This window comes from Eumetopias jubatus, unplaced genomic scaffold (assembly GCF_037043125.1).
Source record: "Eumetopias jubatus isolate StellerSeaLion01/CBP00866 unplaced genomic scaffold, mEumJub1_p1.0 scaffold_11, whole genome shotgun sequence".
Lineage (NCBI taxonomy): Eukaryota > Metazoa > Chordata > Mammalia > Carnivora > Otariidae > Eumetopias > Eumetopias jubatus.
Genome location: NW_028274817.1, coordinates 89,158,480 through 89,170,705, shown reverse-complemented (window position 1 = coordinate 89,170,705; position 12,226 = coordinate 89,158,480). Strand labels below are relative to the sequence as shown.

Here is a 12,226-nt window from a genome sequence, read left to right as displayed (position 1 = left end):
ACAGTCAGAAGACCCAAGGGGGCCCCACCCAATATGATAGATTAATAATTTCAGATCAGAAATCCTATGCGACATTGTATTAGGACCTGAAATTGGTGTGCTTGGTTAAGTCTCAGATGACTGTTGACCGCAAAATGGAGGACTTCCCAACAACTGCCCGCTTCATCTTGGGTGGGAGTTTTAGGGTTTATTAATCAATGCTTTCTCTTTTCTTTCTTTTCTTTTCTTTTTTTTTTTAGTGAAAAATGTTTCATCTAAAAATATGGAACGCTTCGCGAATTTGTGTGTCGTCCTTGTGCGGGGACCATACTAATCTCTGGATTGTTCCAATTTTAGTACACATGCTGCCTAAACACTGTGTTTTTTATTTTCTCTATTTTCTGATGCTTTGACATCTTGGTGCATTGAGTCCTTGGGGAGGGACTGCCTTTCCTAGAGTTAGCTAATTCCTAGAGAAAGCAAACAACTTGCTGCAAAGCAACCAATCCTGAGTCTGTACCCACCATCCCCTTCCTTTTAACAGGCTCCTGCTGTCCAGGACACTATAGCTCAGCCCTAAATCACCTTAAATCACCTCAGAGTCAGGTATCAGACAACTAGGGATCACCCTTATAGCCCAGAGCCTGCCCAAACTATTCAAACTATTCAATCCTAAGTCCCCTCTGTTTGCCTACCCTGCCCCGCCCATTCCTTCCTGTGAAAACCGAAATAAAAGCTCTGGCCCACGTCTCCGCCTCACTTCTTCTACTTCCTGACTGACCCTGGTAATTCTGCATGTGGCCTTGCGTGGCTTGGAGTGCCTCTTGATTCTAGAGATCTGTAGGTAAGAAGGTAAGTAGGTAAGGGAGGGGCAGACGGCAAGGGAGAAGCAGACTCCCTGCTGAGCAGGGAGCCTGATGTGGGGTTCGATCCCAGGACCCTGGGATCATGACCTGAGCTGAAGGCAGACGCTTAACCGACTGAGCCACCCAGGTGTCCCCTGGGATGTATTTTTAAAAAGGTTTTATTTTTAAGTAATCTCTCTACCCAACACGGGGCTTGAACTCAGAACCCTGAGATCAAGAGTCGCACACACTCTACCGACTGAGCCAGTGAGCGCCCCTATTTGGGGTGTATTATAAACCTCAACGCAAAACGTAGAATTGTAAGGTTTCCAGAAGACATAAGAGGAGATTTTCATGACTTTGGGGCAGGCAAATTTCACACACAGGACACAAAAAGCCTGAACCAGTTTTTGGTGATTTAGGTTATTTATTTAAATAAGTTATTTATTCTGCCATATGCCCTGAGCTGGTAAGGTGTATATGATATACTTGCCAAGCTGATATTTAGAATTTGCTATTTGATACAGCCCCTCTCATTTTTGAAACTCCTAAATCTTTTCTAAGTTTTTATTTAAATTCCAGTTAGTTGACATACAGTGGAATATTAGTTTCAGGTGTCCAATAGAGTGATTCAGCACTTCCGTACATCACCCGGTGCTCATCACGACAAGTGCCGTCCTTAATCCCCATCATCTCTTTCATCCATCCCCTCCTTGTGTCTCTCTCTTTTTTTCCCCTTTGCTCATTTATTTTGTTTCTTAAACTCCACATATGAGTGAAATCATATGGTATTTGTCTTTCTCTGACAGACTTATTTTTCTTGGCATGATACTCTTTAACTCCATCCATGTCGTTGTAAATGGCAAGATTTCATTCTTTTTTATGGTCGAGTGATAGTCCATTGTATATTTATACACCACATCTTCTTTATTCATTCACCAATCCCTGGTCACTTGAGCCCCTTGCATAATTTGGCGACTATAAACAATGCTGCAGTAAACACTGGGGTGCGTGTATCCCTTTGAATTAGTGATGATGAGTGATGTTGAGCATCTTCTCATGTATCTATCTGTTGGCCATCTGCATGTCTTCTTTGGAAAAATGTCTGCTCATGTCTTCTGCCCATTTTTTAACTGGACTATTCATTTATTGGGTGTTGAGTTTTATAAGTTCTTTATAGATTTTGGATAGTAACCCTTTATCACATATGTCCTTTGCAAATATCTTCTCCCATTCCGTAGGTTGCCTTTTAGTTTTGTTGATTGTTTCCTTCGCTGTGCAAAAGCTTTTAATCTTGTTGCAGTCCCAATAGTTTATTTTGCTTTTATTTCCCTTGCCTCAGGGGACATATCTAGAAAGAGGTTGCTACAGCTGATGTCAAAGAGGTTACTGCCTGTGTTTTCCTCTAGGATTTTTATGGTTTCAGGTCTCACATTTAGGTCTTTGATCCATTTTGAATTTATTTTTGTGTAAGGTGTAAGAAATTGGTCCTTTTGCATGTTGCTGTCCAGTTTTCCCAGCACCATTTGTTGAAGAGACATTCTTCTTCCCACTGGATATTCTTTCCTGTTTTGCCAAAGATTAGTTGGCCATATAACTGGAGGTTCATTTCTGGGTTTTCTATTCCGTTCTATTGATTTATGTGTCTATTTTTGTGACAGTACCATAGTGTTTTGATGACTACAGCTTTGTAATATAACTTAAAGTTTGTAATTGTGATGCCTCCCGCTTTCCTTTTCTTTGAAAATCCTAAATCTTAGGAAGCTCATCCTTATTAGCATCACTTGTAATGTATCTTAGTGGATCCTGAATCAGAGGAAAAATATTGTTACAAAGGACATCATTGGGACACTTGCTGAAATTTGAATATGGAGTATGTAATTTTACTCTGGTTATGCAAGATAGTGTCCTTATTCTTTGGAACCCCATGATGAAATATTTAGGGATATACGGATATTATAATGCCGTTCACTCTCAGAAAGTTCGGGAAAATATCAACACATATATGAGTGAAAGAGAGATAAATGAAATGTGGCAAAATATTAACAACTGAAGAATCTAGGTAAACAGTGTCTGAGCAATGTACTTTTCTTGCAATGCTTCTATAAGTTAGAATCTTTTAATTTTAAAAACTAAAAAAAGTTCTTGCTGCAGTCTAATTGAAATCTATCTTCCAACAATTTCCACCTCTTTGGTTCTAATTTTGCTCCTTACAGGATCGTTCTGGATAAATTGATTTTTTTTCCCACTGTAATAGGATTTCAGTGTATTAGAATAATGGTATCGTGACTTTCCCAAATTTGTTTTCACCAGATGATCTGGGTGGGATCTTTAGCTCCCTCCTGATTTTCATGTCTCCCTGATCCCCAGTCTTCCTGTACTCAAGATGGGCACACACACACACACACACACACACACATACACAAACCCATCAGCACCACGTGTATAAATGCTAAGTGTGATGTCTTTTTTTGGAAACCCCTATCAGCTCCCATGGGTGTAGAGCCATCCATGTGAATGGGCAAGGAGTTATTTTCTTCTCTACATAGAAAACCTCAACCATGTCTAGGGCTTCTCAGGGCGACCGTGACACAGTCTGTCACCCACCGCACTGGCAGAGAAAAACTGCCTAGCAAAGCATTGTCCCTTTTGGTGGCACTATGAGACAAATAGAGCCTTCGGAATTCACATCATGTGGAAAAGAGAAGAACAAAGACATAAAAGCCTGCCTTAGAAAGGTTGCTCCGGAGTGATGTGTTTTTCCCCACCCTTCTTTTCAGAGCCAGGGGAAAAAAAAAAAAAAAAAGAATGATGGTAGGTTTCACCAGCCCTTTCTTAAGTGAATGAAAGAGGGTTTCCTGAAGAAAACTGTCGCACGAAATGAATGGCTGCATCACCCAATCTAGGGACACAATCGGACCTTAGGAACCAAGATCACCACAACCTCTGGTCGATGCACAAAGACACAGGATGAATCTGAATTTGGAGGATGTGCCTTCACATCTAAAGTGCTGACTGATGGTGCTCCCTGGATGGCATGAGACCTGCCTAGAATAGTCTGGAACATTCAACATTGCCAAGACCTTGCTATGGCAGTGAAAGCCCCAGAAATGTCTTTGTATCAAGATACCTCCCAAAGTATGTGTGTGTGTGTGGGGGGGGGGGTGTTTTCAGGGCCCAGCACAGGACAGAACGGATGAAATACAGCTAGCCCCTTGAGCCCCCTTCCACTTCCTTGATTTCTGAGCCTCGAGTGCTTGCAGGCTGTGTTACAGTAGAACATTAGCACCATCTAAAGGCTACGTACCAAATGTCTTGCTAGTGTGAATATTCCTTACAATGCTGTTTGCTATGAGGATGTCATTCTTTGGGGGACTGACGCTGTGGAAAATTCTGCCTAACCTAGAATGAAGCACTAGGCCCCTGTCACATGCTATGTGGGGGTGACCATGATATTCTTGGAGAGGTGCATGTTGTCTGTCATGCTGGCTTGTTGGAAAGAGGGGACCACGTTTATCAGAAGCTGTGTTGGCTTGCTTTCTTATGTAGGTATCTGTCATTCTTTAGCTCGGGGAAATTCACCCTGCCCCTGGCCTCTGCTGAACTTGGTGTTGAATAGGAATGTTGGGTGGGTGGGGAGGATAGGCTTTGGGGGAGGTGGATGGAGTGGCCATCCAGTAACCACTGGCCTTGGTGGGAGACATGGGCGCTCCAGTCCCATGTTGCTGTTTGCTAGGCTCGTGACCTAAACTTCTCTGAGCCTCTCATGCATAAAACAAGGCCCTTTAACTAGATCATCTCTAGGAGTCTCTCCTGTTCTACCCTCAGTGTGGCCCTGGGTTCTGGAAGGTGATATAAGATGGCCTGGTCTCATACCTCTACTTCACATCTTTGCAGGGAGCCAAATAAAATGATCCAGGCAAGTTTCTGTTATGGAGTTCTTAAGCCCAGCTGAGTTTCACCCAAATCCTTTGGATTCAAGGCCAAAGAAATTCTAACCTCAAGTTTCCTTGGCACGTTTACAGGGCCCCATGGGTTAGCCGGAGTCCCTAGATTCCCTAGACGCTCCCAAAGACCTTTCAGGAATACGGGCTGGTCTTAAAAAGACTTGAGACGTAGGAGGTTTTTAGAAGAAATTGATCTTTGATCCTGACCCTCCGATGAGTCATCCAGTGGGAATGTGTCTGGTCTGAGGGTCAAATGTAGGTGGGTGTGGAGACAGAGGGAGGCTGGAGCAAAAAGAAAAAGAATCTCAAGCTTCATAGGCAGACATCTGTGCTCACTTTGCCTCAGCCCCTTGCTGATCGCAAGACTCAGGGCAAATCACTGGACCTCTCCGAGCTTTGATTTTCCTGTCTGCAAAATGCAGCTAACAACAAAGTTGCTGGGAGGATTAAATTAGATGTCGTGTGCTTCACGTCTAGCACAATACTCGATGCAGAGTCAAGATTCCATGAGTGGCGTCATTGGCTTATTATTTTGTTTTTGTTTTTTTAAGATTTTATTTATTTGACAGAGAGAGAGACACAGCGAGAGAAGGAACACAAGCAGGGCGAGTGGGAGAGGGAGAAGCAGGCTTCCCGTGGAGCGGGGAGCCCGATGCGGGGCTCGATCCCAAGACCCTGGGATCATGACCTGAGCTGAAGGCAGACGCTCAACGGCTGAGCCATGCAGTCGCCCCGGGCTTATTATTTTGAAATCACTCTCCAGTTTGACACAACACAGCGCACAAAGACAGGCTTAAGCTTCTTGCCTATTGGCACAGGCCCCAGTGGTAGATGCTGCGTCTCCGACCTCACAAATCCTTGCCAGGTTCCTCTGACACATTAACTCAGGCTCTTACCTCTGTATTTTAAAATGTCCCTCTCAGCTCAGGGCTGAGTATCTGCCATCGGCTCTGCCTTTCTCCTGCACGATCCTGCTTCTGCTTCTGGCACAGGTGTCTTTGCTGTCAGGGTATTTGAAGTTTGCCTTTGATGGCCCTGCAACTAAGCAACTTAATTATGAATGAGCACTCTGCCTAAAAGCCTGCGTTGCTCTCTTGCTTCCTCAAATACCCTTGGCATCTGTCCAGGGCTTCGATGCACAAAAGCAAAAGGGTGGCTGACCCATCTACCCACCACTGAACTACCCCCCATCTCTTCCCCTCCATCTGCTGCTTGCTGCCTTTGTTAGACAGGAAGAGAGGAAAAGCGAGTTAGAAGGAAAAGAAAAGGAGACGTGGAATACATTTTGCACGTATTGCAAATATTCCAGACTTAAAAAAATTTTTTCATTCTCAAAATGAATGATACATTATCAGCAATTCACTATGTTCCGAGATATTACCCAAAGCAATACTTTAATGAGCTCGATTCCATTTTTAATCACTTATATATATAAAAACATCACCATGCACATCTCTTGAAGAAAAGGCAAAATGGAGAAACTCTATAAGCAAGAATATAAGGTGTTTGTAGTCGTGAAAATACAACAGAAACAGATTTCTTTAAAAGCACCTTTAAACTGACGGTCGCTACACTTGCGGTGAGCATAGCGTAACATAGACTTGTCAAATCACTATGTTGTACGCCTGAAACTGATGGAACATTGTGTGTTGACTATATTCAATTTTTCAAAAAAATCTCCTTTACCTTGAGAATAGGTAAGTGTTAGAGCAGGGATGTGTGTGTGCGTGCATGTATAGCTAGAGTATTCGTAATATGGGAAAAGATTTTTGGAATCTGGTCTAGAAAACTGAGAGTGCAAAGCATAAGTGATTCACTCTGGATCACACAGCTGCTTAATGGTAGAACCAAGAGTGCATTCAGGTTTCTTTTTATTATTATTATTTATTCGACAGAGAGAGACACAGCGAGAGAGGGAACACAAGCAGGGGGAGTGGGAGAGGGAGAAGCAGGCTTCCCGCCGAGTGGGGAGCCCGATGCAGGGCTCCATCCCAGGACCCCGGGATCATCACCTGAGCCGAAGGCAGACGCTTAATGACTGAGCCACCCAGGCGCCCCTGCATTCAGGTTTCTTGACTCCTAGGGTATGTTGGGCAAAGCCACATTGATAATAAAGTCTCTGAAATGTCCAAGCAGCTATTTGCTGCCAGGCTTCAAGCTGACTCATTCATAATTGGCAGGCTGATCCTCTCTGCTTTTGTTCTTAGACTTGCACACCATATCCGCCATTTTTCTCAGGGATTTCAGTACATCCATGAAAACTCAAAAATAATATATAGTTTGCATTTTTAGGCACTGTGAGTGTAAAAGAAACACCTGATTTCAAAGACTTGATATGTCAAAAAAGAATGTAAATTATCTCATTAATCAATTTTCCTATTGTTTATATGATGAAATGATAATATTCAGGATATATTGGATTAAGTAAAATATGTTGTCAAAATTGATTTTACTTTTATATATATATACATATATATATATTTTTTAGGCAGCTACTATGAAATTTAAGTGATTTGTGTAGCTCACATTACATTTCTGTTAGGCAGCATGGACTTAGGTAATATAGAACTGTAATTTTCTAATTTGATTTTATTTTAAAGATTTTATTTATTTGAGAGAGAGAGCACGAGCGGAGGTGGGGAGGGACAGAGGAAGAAGCATACTCCCCGCTGAGCAGGGAGCCCAATGCAGGGCTTGATCCCAGGACCCTGAGATCATGACCTGAGCCAAAGGCAGTCACTTAACCCACTGAGCCACCCAGGAGCCCCTGTAATTTTCTGATTTTAATTTGATGTTCTACCCTTTGTACAAACCCAAGACTTGCTACAAAGGTGTCTGGCTCAAGGTGAAAGACTGCTGTTTTGGAAAAATAGGAATGCATGTAAGAGATAAATGATTTAGATGTACTAAGCTGCACTAATCAATAGTTGTGCTGTTCTGGAAAAGTAGAAATGAATGTAAGGAATAGATGATTTCAATGTCTGATTTTGTACAATTTACTATAATCCCCCTTCCTTGGGGTGTAACAGGTAGAGCCTGACTCTCTGGTGTTCCCAAATGTAAATTTAATAAAAAAATGTGTCTTCAGAAAGTTCTTTTAGCAAGCCAGCACTCAGGACATGCTTCAGACTGGGTTTGTTAACTCAAACCCGTAAGAGGAATTGTTAAGGGGGGTGGGGAGTGGAGGGAAGAAGGAAGAGAGGACAGTGTTTCTAAGAATAATTGGATAATTGGAGGATAAGAAGTCTATACACTTATTTCAGAATAAATTAATTTCCCAGAAAAGGTATTGAGAAACTTGCACGTTTCATTGCTTTGGCCGTTTCCAGGCATATAGGAGGGCAAACAAAATGATCTAATAGGTGTCTTCTGCCAGTAAGATGAATGCAATCTTAAGGCAGAAAAGAAGTGATAAAATAACAACGGGCTCTGATTTATTTCTATCAATGTAGTACCAGAACCTTAAAAAAAAATAAAACCTTTTTATTGTAGAGCCATATAACAAGAAAGCTTAAGAATGCATAATTTTTGCTGGGGAGAAACAGGGGCAAGAATGATGTTCAGCTTAAGTAAAGCTGTAGTTGAGAAGTTATAACTTGCTGACACTATGAATGCATAGTGGGATCGGTAGCCGATCCTTGTGCTACTTGGTGTCAAGGATGGTTCTAGGTTTCTCCACATCACCCATTAACTCATTTACTCCCCATAATGGTATCATGAAGTTTAGACATACTTACAGAGGAAGTATCCAAGGCACAAAAAGGCCACACGACATGCCTGAAAGTCACACGGCTCATAAGCAGCAGATCAGGGATGTGAACTCAGGCAGTCTGGCCCCAGAGTTCATGCTCTTGACATACAACAGTACGTGTGCCGAGCACTATGAATTAGTCGGTGAAAGTGGGCACTTGGTCAAACAAAATCTTGGGCTGTTAGTTTCAATGACAACAGTGAAGAATGCTTTTTGTGTTGTTCATGAGAAACTCGTGCAAGAAGAATCAGGAAAATATAGCATTGGCCAATGGCATGAGCACGGGTTGAGAAGTCAGAAGACACAGAATCAAAAAACCTCTATAAAATGAGAGCTGAACAACATGCCTTTCTGTTCCTTTTCACACCGGTGTTGATGTTAGCCCTGTGGTTTCTCATGGCCTCTTCCCACAACAGGTACCTAAAAAGTCATGAATCGCAAATGGAGCTGTGGAATCAAATAAGGGAAAGGGAACGAGATTGTCCCGATGTGAAAAAGGAAATAATTGGATGTTAGGATTGTGGAAAAACACCACACTGCTGGTGTAGACCAAAATAGAAGAGAACGCATTGTGAAGAATTTAGTTATTTAAAACCATAAGCAGGGTTTAGAATGTCAGCTCTTACAAGGAGAGAACTTACCTCTTTAAATTTATTTCCATGGCACATATGCATGTCCAGATACTTGATATACACTTTGCAATGGTGATGGCAATATTAGTTTTGGTGGTGATTTGGAAGATAATGAAGAACTCTAGAATGCCAAAAAAAAAAAAAAAAGTCCGAGTGATTAAAACCATAGCACTATTCCTACTATCTGTAAAGTAAGGGTAATATTAACCTCAAGGTCAGTTGGGAGGATTAAATGAGATAAAGCCGAGAAAGTGCTAATCACGATCTCTGCTTCATTATACGCTGTTATTCAAGGTTGACGACGACGACGATGGTGGTGATGACACGAGTCAAACTGCTCTTAGGGAGCCCTGTCCAACTCTCAACAATTTTAAAATAGGACATTTGAGTTAACATGTACGTACGTCTGACACTGGAACATTGAAACTATTCAAAAGATTACAGACAAATGTGATCGGATTTTAAAGTCATAGGCACAGTTTGGCCTTACATAATTTAATTTGGAACGTGTTTATTTTCTCCAGATGTTTGTATTAGAATAGTATATTCTCTGAAATGCTACTGGATCAAAGTCCTGGGTGCTCTGTGTTCGTCCTGGAATCATAGTTTGCTAACGAGAACTGACACGTTCTGACACAAAGTGGTTTGGAGCTCCTTTCCTTCTGTCCACATGTTTTAGAAAAAGGAAAAAGAGCGTGTTTGGAAATGGCGAAGAAAGCACAAACTTTAAGGTCAAAAGTCAACTTCCAGTTCCTTATCTGTAAGATTTTTGTAATAATTAACTTACTTCATAAGGATATTCTGAAAACCAAATGACAGACTCTCTGTGCAAATGTTGTAAAATGCTAATTTATATCTCAAGTCACATTTCTCCTTACTTTTAAAATGGCCACGGGTACCTGGATAGCTCAGTCTGTAGACCATCTGCCTTCAGCTCCGGTCACGATCCCAGGGTCCTGGGATGGAGCCCCACGTTTGGCTCCCTGCTCAATGGGGAGTCTGCTTCTCCCTCTGCCCCTCCCCCTGTTCATGCGCTCTCTCGCTATGTCAAATAAATAAGTAAAATATTAAATAAATAAATAAATAAATAAATAAATAAATAAAATAACTGCTTAAAGCCAAGAATGTAAGATCATCTGCTTGGTGGGTTATCACTTATTATAGTTACCTCTCGGTCTCTCTGGCCTGGGTACATATTAAAAGCAAGGCTATGGCTTTTTTTTTTTTTACCTCAGTTTCTCCAGCATTTAGCATGCTAGCTGATGCATAATAGGTCCTGGCATATATGTTTAAATGATGCTTTCAGAGGAAGCACGAACATTGATTTGAACCCCACGTATTACGGGCCAGGCATGTCATGAGACTAGATGGCTTAAATGCACTTGTCTCCTTTTACAGGCCACTAAAAGATGTATAAATTGCTGCTGTGGGCTGGGCTCCCAAGAGTTAAGACGCTGAGGTGGAGTTTTCGGTGCAGGTATTGATTAGGGATCAGCACCTGTGGAAGCAGAGGGTGGGGGAGCAAGCCTGGGTGCAAACACACATAGAGCTGGCATGCCTCAGTCAACCCAGTGGCCAGCTCTGGAGCCAGGATGGCCTGCTAGCATTGTCTTCCATTGGGCCAGGATAACCAGGCTCTTAGACTGCCCCCCACACCCCCATCAGTTACTGGATCTGAGCCACCCCTGGAAGAACACGCTCTTGGGCAAGGTGACTGTGTAGCTCAGGCAATTCCTGAAGGGGTCGACGGCTGGAGCAACAAATCCTTCCTTGGTGCATGTCCATATTCCCTGCAGTCACCAAATTTAAAAGGTTCTCTCTACCACGTGAGAAGATGGTATTAATATTTGAGGGCACAGAATGACTTTACTCAATGAGAAATTGGAAGTTCCATTCATAATTGAATTAAAGAAAAGTCCAATGCTCTTACAGATTTATGGTAGAACATACCCAAACACGTCATTAATACAGTGACAACTTAAAGGAAAACATTGATTTGTTGGCATGTGATGTCGTTCTCTCAAGAAGTACTGTCCTTCAGCAAGTAGTTGCTGGGTACCTGTTTGTGCATTGAAACAGGCATTATGAAGCAAACGCTCTTCCCAGTGTGTAATGATACAGCCATGCGCAGAACCTCTCTTCCCAGATCCACGCCTCTCCAATATTCTGGTTCCTGAAGGGAGTGACATGTCTATCCACCATGATGTGGCCATGCCCTGGGTTCACCAAGGGGGCAGCATCAGCAGGATATGGTTTGCTTTTCTGATAGAAGCCTTCACAACGGCCTGGCTCCCATGCATTTGGTGTTCCATACTGGGCAGCTGTCTTGCTCAAGTGTGTATGTTTCAGCAGGACCTGAAGAGATGGCTGAAAGCACGTCTGGACCTTAATTCCTCCGATGTCACAAGGAAGAAATGAATGTACCCAAACGGTTCCCCAGTCATAACGTGTATGCAGCCCACTCCACCAAATACAAAATAATGTGTTGGGTGGATTAGCAAGCACTTGGGTTTAGAAGAAAATTAACCATTATTTCCTTGAGACCAAGGAGGGCTGATTGGTCCTTCATTCTAAGCTTCTGGGGAAAGTTGAGAAGCTTACATGAATAAGACTTAAGAGACTGGTCTGAAAAACTCAAGAAAATCAATTCAGTCCATAATCCCCTCTATTTTCCAGTACAGTGTTAACTGACTATTATTAAATACTTATAAATGATGAGGGTAAAATCAGTTTACAAGAGGCTTGCCCTCCACCATCATGGATTATCATACAGATTTTGAAGATGTAAGCTACTAAGATTATAACATATTCTGATCTCCCTTTACTCATGCGTAGCAAATGGGGAAGATGGGTGAACATTCCTCAGGCATTCTGGGAGTAGTGTTTTCAACAGATCAATGTTTTCATTTGGTTCTCTCTCAATCCTTAGGGGTAGACATTAAAATAAGACTAAATATGTTAAATTTTTAAAAGACATAATAGAAATTCCATAGTAACTCAATATCCAATAATGTCTAAATTCTCTCCATTCCCAGGCTATTTTGAGGTCTTTGGGGAAAATGTAATTCTTCT

General features: G+C 42.1%; 1 pseudogene; it reads right to left on the bottom strand.

Moving 5' to 3' along the window:
* Positions 1-256: 256 nt before the first annotated feature.
* Positions 257-356, bottom strand: LOC114216891 (U6 spliceosomal RNA; annotated as a pseudogene).
* Between the last annotated feature and the right edge of the window lie 11,870 nt (positions 357-12,226).